The sequence below is a fragment of the Oncorhynchus nerka genome, linkage group LG14 (genome assembly GCF_034236695.1).
Source record: "Oncorhynchus nerka isolate Pitt River linkage group LG14, Oner_Uvic_2.0, whole genome shotgun sequence".
NCBI lineage: Eukaryota > Metazoa > Chordata > Actinopteri > Salmoniformes > Salmonidae > Oncorhynchus > Oncorhynchus nerka.
In genome coordinates, this window is record NC_088409.1 from 41,307,525 (window position 1) to 41,318,389 (window position 10,865).

The following is a 10,865-nucleotide window of genomic DNA, read 5'->3' on the forward strand; positions in this document are numbered from 1 at the left end:
AGACCATCTGAGGGCAAAAAACATCAGAGCTCTCCATTGATCCCACATATGTGGCATGGGTCAAAATATATCATGGGACATTTGCTTCTGGGCCCATTGTAATTATTTATGTTTCTGGGAAAACTTGCACCATGTTTTCAGTCCAATGGCCGCTCATCTCTGCAACAATGACCCTGCCCTCCCTGCATCCTGTGCGCTCAATGCAACATGAATGTGATCTAATATTCCAGATCTATCGCCACTGGTTTGAGGGCACTGGAACGAGAGGACCATAATTAGTCTACTGTACAATAGAATGGAATGTTTCTTTTCCACAAAGAGTGGTTAAGAAATCTATATGGTATAAAGTGTTCTCCTGAAAAATGTAAAACAATGTTGATCTGCGAACCGAAACAGACTATATGACTGACTGACTATTCACTCCAAAGACCAATTCTGAAATGGATCTGATAGGGGCATAGCAGGTGATGGTTCGATTTGACCCCAGCAGCCAAGGATTCAATGTCACAACCTCTGTGGCTCTTCTGTGGTTGGATGTTTACACTCAGTTCACAACCAATTACAGAGGGACCCTTCTGCACACAATGAGCGATTGATATGCCTCGGGGCCATGTGAAGATGACTTAGTGGGTCAAATGGAGCCTGCAGACATGGCAGTCAATGAGGGAGAAACAGAGGGAAAGAGAGAGGAGATAGAGAGGGAAAGATGGAGGGAGCAAAACATTTTTAAAAAATAAAAAGATAAGAGAAAGAAAGATAGAGGGGGAGAGAGACAGAGAGAGGGAGAGAGGGAGCGCGACAGCAATGGTAAGAGAGAGGGAACAAGAGAGAGAGAATGATAGAAAGAGATAGATAGGGAACAAGAGAGAGCGGAAGATGCACTGGTGAACACACACTTGAGGGGAACTTACAGAAAGTGGAAACAGATGGGCTGAAAATAAACCATCTGAAATATTTAACTTACTGACCCAGAAACAGCCCCAGTGTAATCATATCTGTGCTCCAACAGAAGAGACTGCAATGGCACAGCCATGATATCAAATCAAATCAAATCAAACGTTATTTGTCACATGCACCGAATACAACAAGCGTAGACCTTATCGTGAAATGCTTACTTACAAGCCCTTAACCAACAGTGCAGTTCAGGAAGAGTTAAGACAAAAATATTGACCAAATAAATGAATATAAAAAATAAAAAAGTAACACAATAACAAGGCTATACACAGGGGGTACAGGTTAGAGGTCATTTGTACATGTAGGTAGGGGTTAAGTGACCATGCATAGATAATAAACAGCGAGTAGCAGCAGTGTACAAAACAAATGGAGGGTGGGGCCATTTGTCCGGTGGCCATTTGATTAATTGTTCAGCAGTCCTATGGCTTGGGGGTAGAAGCTGTCAATAAGGAGCCTTTTGGTCCTAGTGTCACGCCCTGACCATAGAGAGCTTTTTTATTCTTTATTTTGGTTAGGTCGGGGTGTGACTAGGGTGGGTCATCTAGGTTGTTTATTTATATGTTGGCCTGGTATGGTTCCCAATCAGAGGCAGCTGTTTTTCGTTGTCTCTGATTGGGGATCATATTTAGGCAGCCATTTCCCCACTGTGTTTTGTGGGATCTTGTTTTTGTGTAGTTGCCTGTGAGCACTTCATTGACATCACGTTTAATTTGTTCTTTATTGTTTTGTGCGTTTCACTTCAATAAATATGTGGAACCCATATCACGCTGCGCTTTGGTCCGAATGTTCTTACGACGATCGTGACACCTAGACTTGGCACTCCGGTCCTGCTTGCTGTGCGATAGCAGAGAAAACAAGTCTCTGACTTGGGTGACTGGAGTCTCTGACCATTTTATAGGCTTTCCTCTGACACCGCCTATTATATAGGTCCTGGATTGCAGGAAGCTTGTCCCCAGTGATGTACTTGGCTGTTCGCACTACACTCGGTCAGATGCCGAGCAGTTGCCATACCAGGCGGTGATGCTCTCGATGGCACAGCTGTAGAACTTTTTGAGGATCGGGGGACCCATGCCAAATCTTTTCAGTCTCCTGAGGGGGAAAAGGTTTTGTTGTGCCCTCTTCGCGACTGTCTTGGTGTGTTTGGACCATGATAGATTGTTGGTGATGTGGACACCAAGGAACTTGAAACTCTCGACCCGCTCCACTACAGCCCCGTTGATGTTAATGGGGGCCTGTTCGGCCCGCCTTTTTCTGTAGTCTACAATCAGCTCCTTGTCTTGCTCACATTAAGGGAGAGGTTGTTGTCCTGGCACGACAAAGCCAGTTCTCTGTCCTTTTCCCTACAGGCAATGTCATCATTGTCTATGATCAGGCCCACCACTGTTGTGTCATCAGCAAACTTAATGATGGCCTTGGTGTCGTATTTGGAGGCGTGGGTGAACAGGGAGTACAGGAGGGGACTAAGTTCACACCCCTGAGGGGCCCCAGTGTTGGGGATCAGTGTGGCAGACATGTTGTTGCCTACCCTTACCACCTGGGGGCGGCCCACCAGTAAGTCCAGGATCCAGTTGCAGAGGGAGGTGTTTAGTCCCAGGGTCCTTAACTTAGTGATGAGCTCCGTGTAAACACCAATGGACCATGTAGCCATCATACCGCTCAGAAAGGAGATGTGTTCTGTCTCCTAGAGATGAACATACTTTGGTACGAAAAGTGCTAATCAATCCCAGAACAACAGCAAAGGACCTTGTAAAGATGCTGGAGGAAACAGGTACAAAAGTATCTATATCCCCAGTAAAACATGTTCTATATCGACATAACCTGAAAGGCCACTCAGCAAGGAAGAAGCCACTGCTCCAAAACAAAATAGATGGCGTCATGAGGTAGGAGAATTATGTGGATATATTAATCTATCATGGTCCTGTCTCAGCCTCCAGTATTTATGCTGCAGTAGTTTATGTGTCGGGGGGCTAGGGTTAGTTTGTTATATCTGGAGTACTTCTCCTGTCCTATTCGGTGTCCTGTGTGAATCTAAGTGTGCGTTCTCTAATTCTCTCCTTCTCTCTTTCTTTCTCTCTCTCGGAGGACCTGAGCCCTAGGACCATGCCCCAGGACTACCTGACATGATGACTCCTTGCTGACCCCAGTCCATCTGACCGTGCTGCTGCTCCAGTTTCAACTGTTCTGCCTTATTATTATTCGACCATGCTGGTCATTTATGAACATTTGAACATCTTGGCCATGTTCTGTTATAATCTCCACCCGGTACAGCCAGAAGAGGACTGGCCACCCCACATAGCCTGGTTCCTCTCTAGGTTTCTTCCTAGGTTTTGGCCTTTCTAGGGAGTTTTTCCTAGCCACTGTGCTTCTACACCTGCATTGTTTGCTGTTTGGGGTTTTAGGCTGGGTTTCTGTACAGCACTTTGAGATATCAGCTGATGTACGAAGGGCTATATAAATACATTTGATTTGATTTGATATATTGAAGCAACATCTCAAGACATCAGTCAGGAAGTTAAAGCTTGGTCGCAAATGGGTCTTCCAAATGGACAATGACCCCAAGCATATTTCCAAAGTTGTGGCAAAATGGCTTAAGGACAACAAAGTCAAGGTATTGGAGTGGCCATCACAAAGCCCTGACCTCAAACCTATAGAAAATTTGTGGGCAGAACTGAAAAAGCGTGTTCGAGCAAGGAGGCCTACAAACCTGACTCAGTTACACCAGCTCTGTCAGGAGGAATGGGCCAGCTCTGTCAGGAGGAATTGACCCAACTTATTGTGGGAAGCTTGTGGAACACTACCCGAAAAGTTTGACCCAAGTTAAACAATTTAAAGGCAATGCTACCAAATACTAATTGAGTGTATGTAAACTTCTGAACCATTGGGAATGTGATAAAGAAATAAAAGCTGAAATAAATCATTCTCTCTACGATAATATTCTGAAATTTCACATTCTTAAAATAAAGTGGTGATCCTAACTGACCTAAGACAGGGCATTTTTACTCTGATTAAAAGTCAGGAATTGTGAAAAACTGAGTTTAAATGTACTTGACTAAGATGTATGTAAATTTCCGACTTCAACTGTACATCTCGTGTTTGAGCTGTTGAATTGCGACTCAACTTTGTCTCTATACTAAACACTAGGCTTGTTTGATTGACTCACGGAGGAAACACCTACACTGTTTGTGTTCGATCATATTTCCAGTCACCTTGCCATGATTAAATGCGGTGGTACGTGCTTTCAGCTTTGCGTGAATGCTGCCATCAATCCACAGCTTCTGGTTAGGGAAGGTTTAGTCACAGTGGGTACAACATCTCCGATACACTTCCTTATAAACCAGCTCACCGAGTCAGCATATACGTCAATGTTATTATCTGAGGCTACCCGGAACATATCCCAGTCCACGTGATCGAAGCAATCTTGAAGTGTGGAATCCAATTGGTCAGACCAGCGTTGGATAGACCTAAGCACGGGCGATTTCTGTTTTAGTTTCTGCCTAAATCAGGGGAGCAACAAGATGGAATCATGGTCAGATTTGGCAAAAGGAGGGTGGGGGAGGGCCTTGTATGCATTACGGAAGTTAGAGTAGCAATGGTCGAGCGTGTTACTCGCTCATGTACAACAATCGATATGCTGAGAGAATTTAGGTAGCCTTGTTCTCAAATTAGCTTCGTTAAAATCCCCAGCTACAATAAATGCAGCCTCGGGATATATGGTTTCCAGTTTGCATAAAGTCCAGTGAAGTTCCTTGATGGCCGTCTTGGTATCTGCTTGCGGAGGGATATACACGGCTGTGACGATAACTGAGGAGAGTTCTTTTGGGAGATAATACGGTCAGAATTTGATTGTGAGGTATTCTAGGTCAGGTGAACAAAAGGACTTGAGTTCCTGTATGTTGTTCCAATTACACCATGAGTCGTTAATCATGAAACATACACCCCCGCACTTCTTTCCGGAGAGATGTTTATTCCTGTCGGCGCGATGCACTGAAAATCCTATTGGCTGTATGGACTCCGACAGCATGTCCCCAGCTAACCATGTTTCCGTGAAACAGAGTATGTTACAATCCTGGATATCTCCTTGGAAAGCAACTCTTGCCCAGATTTCGTCGACTTTGTTAACTAGGGACTGGACAATAGCGAGTAATATACTCTGGAGCGGTGGGTGGTGTGTGCACATCTGAAGCCTCACTAGAAGACCGTTCCAGCACCCTCTCCTCCAGCGGCATTGTTTTGGGTCAGCCTCTGGAATCAGTTCAAATGACCTATGAGGTGCAGACAAAGGAACCGCTTTGGGAAAGTCATATTCCTGGTCGTAGTGCTGGTAAGTTGACGTCTCTCTGATATCCAATAGTTCTCCCCAGTTGTATGTAATATCACTTAAGGGTTTTCTGGGCTAACAATGTAATAAATAATACATCAAAAAATGTATACTGCACAGTTTCCTAAGGACTAGAAGCAAAGCTGCCCTCTCTATTGGCGCCATCTTGAATTGTGATGGTGAAAATGTTGGAGAAGACCTGGTGATTGGAATGGACCGTTGTCCCTTTCTACCTCAATCTCCATGTCCATATTCAGCAGTGAGATTGGCCTATAACCCCAGCCCTTTTGCCATTAACATTTTAGAGTTCCAACTGAGCAACGGGGATGCTGCACAACACCATCAATATTAATGTTCTGTGGCTAAACCGGCTTTGGAAGAACTTTCTCCCACATTAATATTGATGCTGTTGCCAGATATTGGAGTTGGGCTCTCTTTAAGGATTTATAGCAGGAACAGTGGATGCACACTCCTCCTGAGGGGCAATGCCATTTTGGATCCGTACCTCGATGATGCAGACAATTTCTCTCTGTTCGTAGCAATTTCGTAGCAATTTCCGTGGGAGAGGGGTGACTTCTGTACACCCTTGATGAGATCTGAGGAGAGAGGGTTGCCTTGACGCAGATCCAATTCCCTTCCGATGCTGCATGGCCGGGATGATTGTTATGGAAAAATGAGCTTTCCATTTCAAGGGATCTGGGAATGTCAAATGAGTTTGTTGATTCTGGAATACGGGGTATTGCTTTTGGGACATCTTCACAAACAGTCCACTGTTTAGCCACACACACTGACTCCCATATCACATTCATTATAAGTTTCGAAGATGCATTGCTTTACATATCAAGTGTCAAGTGGGCTTACTTATAAAGCGTTCCAGGCCTGGATATTTTGTCATGCATTCTGTGATAAATTGACTTTGTCGAAAACCCAGTATAAATAAAACGGATGTGAATGACCTTGACATTGTTGCCTGACACAATCATTCTATTAGACTTATTAAGGAACCCAGAAGCATTGGTCATTTTGACTGTTAAATTTAGTGACAGAGCCATTATTGGTCATGATTTTTGGGGTCTCCTTCTGAATCTTATGTCCCTACTAGCACTTTATGAATCCATCTATTTCCATCATGCACAAACATTTCTAACTAGGCAACACAAATTGCTTATCATACACTACATGTCCAAAAGAACTGTACACCTACTTGTTGAACATCTCATTCCAAAATCATGGGCATTAATATGGAGTTGGTCCCCTCTCTTCTGGGAAGGCTTTCCACTAGATGTTGGAACATTGCTGCGGGGACTTCCATTCAGCCACAAGAGCATTAGTGAGGTCGGGCACTGATGTTGGGCAATTAGGCCATCCTCGCAGTTGGTGTTCCAATTCATCCCAAAAGTGTTCGATGGGGTTCACGACAAACTGATCTCGACAAACCGTTTCTATATGGACTTCACTTTGTGCACGAGGGCATTGTCATGCTGAAACAGGAAAGGGCCTTTCCCAAACTGTTGCCACAAAGTTGGAAGCATATAATTGTCTAGATTGTCATTGTATGCAGTAGCGTTAAGATTTCCCTTCACTGGAACTAAGGGGCATAGCCCGAACCATGAAAAACAGCCCCAGACCATTATTCATCCACCAAACTTTACAGTTGACACTGTGCATTCGGGCAGTTAGTGTCCTCCTGGCATCCGCCAAACACAGATTAGTCCGTCGGACTGCCAGATGGTGAAGTGTAATTCATCACAGAGAACGCGTTTCCACTGCTCCAGAGCCAAATGGTGGCAAGCTTTACACCACTCCAGCCGACGCTTGGCATTGCGCATGGTGATCTTAGGTTTGTGTGCGACTTTTTGAGCCATGGGAATCTATTTCATGAACCTCCCGACAAACAGTTTTTGTGCTGACATTGCTTCCAGTGGCAGTTTGGAACTCGGTAATGAGCGTTGTAACCGAGGTCAGACGATTTTTACATGATACGCGCTTTAGCACTCGGCGGTCCCGTTCTCTGAATGTGTGTGGCCTACCACTTCACGCCTGAGATGTTGCTGCTCCTAGACATTTCCACTTCACAATAACAACACTTAAAGTTGACCGGGGCAGCTCTAGCTGGGCAGAAATTTGACAAACTGACTTGTTGGAAAGGTGGCATCCTATGACGGTGCCACTTTGAAAGTCACTGAGCTCTACTGTAAGGCCATTCTTCTGCCAATGTTTGTCTATGGAGATCGCATGACTGTGTGCTCGATTTTATACACCTGTCAGCAATGGGTGTGGCTGAAATAGCCAAATCCACTAATAGTGTACATTAAACATTTGAATTTGCATCGACCATATATGGAACAAAATGTTTCAATAATGAAAACCATGTCTTGGCTCAGACTCCCAAAGAACATTTTACTGACAAAACCCATATACATTGGGGCAAAAAAGTATTTAGTCAGCCACCAATTGTGCAAGTTCTCCCACTTAAAAAGATGAGAGAGGCCTGTAATTTTCATCATAGGTACACTTCAACTATGACAGGCAAAATGAGAAAGAAAAATCCAGAAAATCACATTGTAGGATTTTGAATGAATTTATTTGCAAAATATGGTGGAAAATAAGTATTTGGTCAATAACAAAAGTTGATCTCAATACTTTGTTATATACCCTTTGTTGGCAATGACAGTGGTCAAACGTTTTCTGTCTTCACAAGGTTTTCACACACTGTTGCTGGTATTTTGGCCCATTCCTCCATGCAGATCTCCTCTAGAGCATGTTTTGGGGCTGTTGCTGGGCAACACAGACTTTCAACTCCCTCCAAAGATTTTCTATGGGGTTCATATCTGGAGACTGGCTAGGCCACTCCAGGACCTTGAAATGCTTCTTACGAAGCCACTCCTTCGTTGCCCGGGCGGTGTGTTTGGGATCATTGTCATGCTGAAAGACCCAGCCACGTTTCATCTTCAATGCCCTTGCTGATGGAAGGAGGTTTTCACTCAAAATCTCACAATACATGGCCCCATTCATTCTTTCCTTTACACGGATCAGTCGTCCTGGTCCCTTTGCAGAAAAACAGCCCCAAAGCATGATGTTTCCACCCCCATGCTTCACAGTAGGTATGGTGTTCTTTGGATGCAACTCAGCATTCTTTGTCCTCCAAACACGACGAGTTGAGTTTTTACCAGAAAATTCTATTTTGATTTCATCTGACCATATGACATTCTCCCAATCTTCTTCTGGATCATCCAAATGCTCTCTAGCAAACTTCAGATGGGCCTGGACATGTACTGGCTTAAGCAGGGGGACACGTCTGGCACTGCAGGATTTGAGTCCCTGGTTGCGGAGTGTGTTACTGATGGTAGGCTTTGTTACTTTGGTCCCAGCTCTCTACAGGTCATTCACTAGGTCCCCCTGTGTGGTTCTGGGATTTTTTCTCACTGTTCTTGTGATCATTTTCACCCCACGGGGTGAGATCTTGCGTGGAGCCCAAGATCGAGGGAGATTATCAGTGGTCTTGTATGTCTTCCATTTTCCCACAGTTGATTTCTTCAAACCAAGCTGCTTACCTATTGCAGATTCAGTCTTCCCAGCCTGGTGCAGGTCTACAATTTTGTTTCTGGTGTCCTTTGACAGCTCTTTGGTCTTGGCCATAGTGGAGTTTGGAGTGTGACTGTTTGAGGTTGTGGACAGGTGTCTTTTATACTGATAACAAGTTCAAACAGGTGCCATTAATACAGGTAACGAGTGGAGGACAGAGGAGCCTCTTAAAGAAGAAGTTACAGGTCTGTGAGAGCCAGTAATCTTGCTTGTTTGTAGGTGACCAAATACTTATTTTCCACCATAATTTGCAAATAAATTTATTAAAAATCCTACAATATGATTTTCTGGATTTTTTTCTTCTCATTTTGTCTGTCATAGCTGAAGTGTACCTATGATGAAAATTACAGGCCTCTCTCATCTTTTTAAGTGGGAGAACTTGCACAATTGGTGGCTGACTAAATACTTTTTTGCCCCACTGTATCTCTGACATGGGTCGCCAATACAGCTGTCCAGCTAAAATCTCCCCCTCTCCAACCCCCTCCATCCCTCCCTCCATCCCCCTCCCTCCATCCCTCTCTCCCCCCCTTCAACCCATCTAGCTTTTGCGTGCGAGCTAGTAAGTGGGACCTCTTAGGGGACAAAGAGTGACCTCAATTCAATCTGATGTCTCGCCTATCGATCTTTTCCGATGGCGGCCTGGGCTGCCGTATCCCCCGGAGACAGACAGCTTGGCCGTCCTTGTAATGGCTGACGTTCACGTTTAAAAACCTCTGGCCTGTTTATCAAGCACAAGCCCCCATATCCCTCCCCCATCCCCCTCCCCCGAAATATAAATTACACAGGATGAATTGGAATACAAACCCCCCAACCCCCCAGCCCTGTTTCACAGATTTTCCTCACATGCATTACTCATCTGCGGAACCTTTTGCAAAATGTGAAGTGTTTGTCAATACAGATTGATTGAGGAGTTGTCTGGGTTAAATGCATGTGACTGGTGCCTGTGTGTGTCATCTCCAGAGGTACCTGTGTGTTTTAGGAGGCGATGGGACCTGGAACAATTACTGTCAGGCTACGAGTGACGTATCGGCAGGGTTATTGTATTTATCATCCCAACCTCTGACTTGAGCCTTGATTGGTGAGGCCTAACCTCCAGATTGCTTAGGTGCATGCAGGTCTTTTGCAATGCTGTTCCAATATTGGTTTATTCAATGAAATACTTCTATGTTCACACATGGGGAAGTACTATACAACCTCGAATTTGATGTTTGACTCCACCTACTGATTCAAATGTCTATGTAGTCATGTTTTGATGGTATGTGTAGGTGGAAATGTTCTCTGCGAAAAGGCAGGTGTGCAAAACGGAAGGCAAGAGTAATGATTTTCAAGCCATTCAAAGCAGCCATGCCAGGGTTTGATTTACCCTTACCCCCCAGCAGTGTACACACACGCACACGCACGCACGCACGCACGCACGCACGCACGCACGCACGCACGCACGCACACACACACACACACACACACCTTTGGGCCACATGTGTTTTTTATATTCATACCAAGGGAGGGAAAAAAAAGTGTGCTTCCAAAATGGGGGTTGAGGGGTCATGGTGTTTGGCCAGGAGTGACAGCTCTGAAATGAAGGCATAAGTCACTCTCCTACTCACCACACGCACCATTCTGGGATAGGGGGAGAGGGGAGGGGAACAGAACAAGGCTATGAAGGGTAGGGGACTGTGGAGGGAGAAGGCTGTAAGGTAGTTGGTGGGAGGGAGGTGGGGTGGGGTGTAAAGGGCACAAGGTTACAGTGTGGGGTAGTGGTGTGTGATGGGAGGAGAGGGCGGGGGGAGAATGACTGAATATAAAGCATGTCTTTAGGGAGGCAGAGGACCTGTGAGCTCTTCTCTCTTACCTTTATCAAGCTGACACAGAGCTGCCACTCCGAGTGAAGGACCACAGATGTTGTTTACACATACAGTACCCACCCACCAAGCCACACACACACACACACACACACACACACACACACACACACACACACACACACACACACCACCTTGAACTGAAGGGT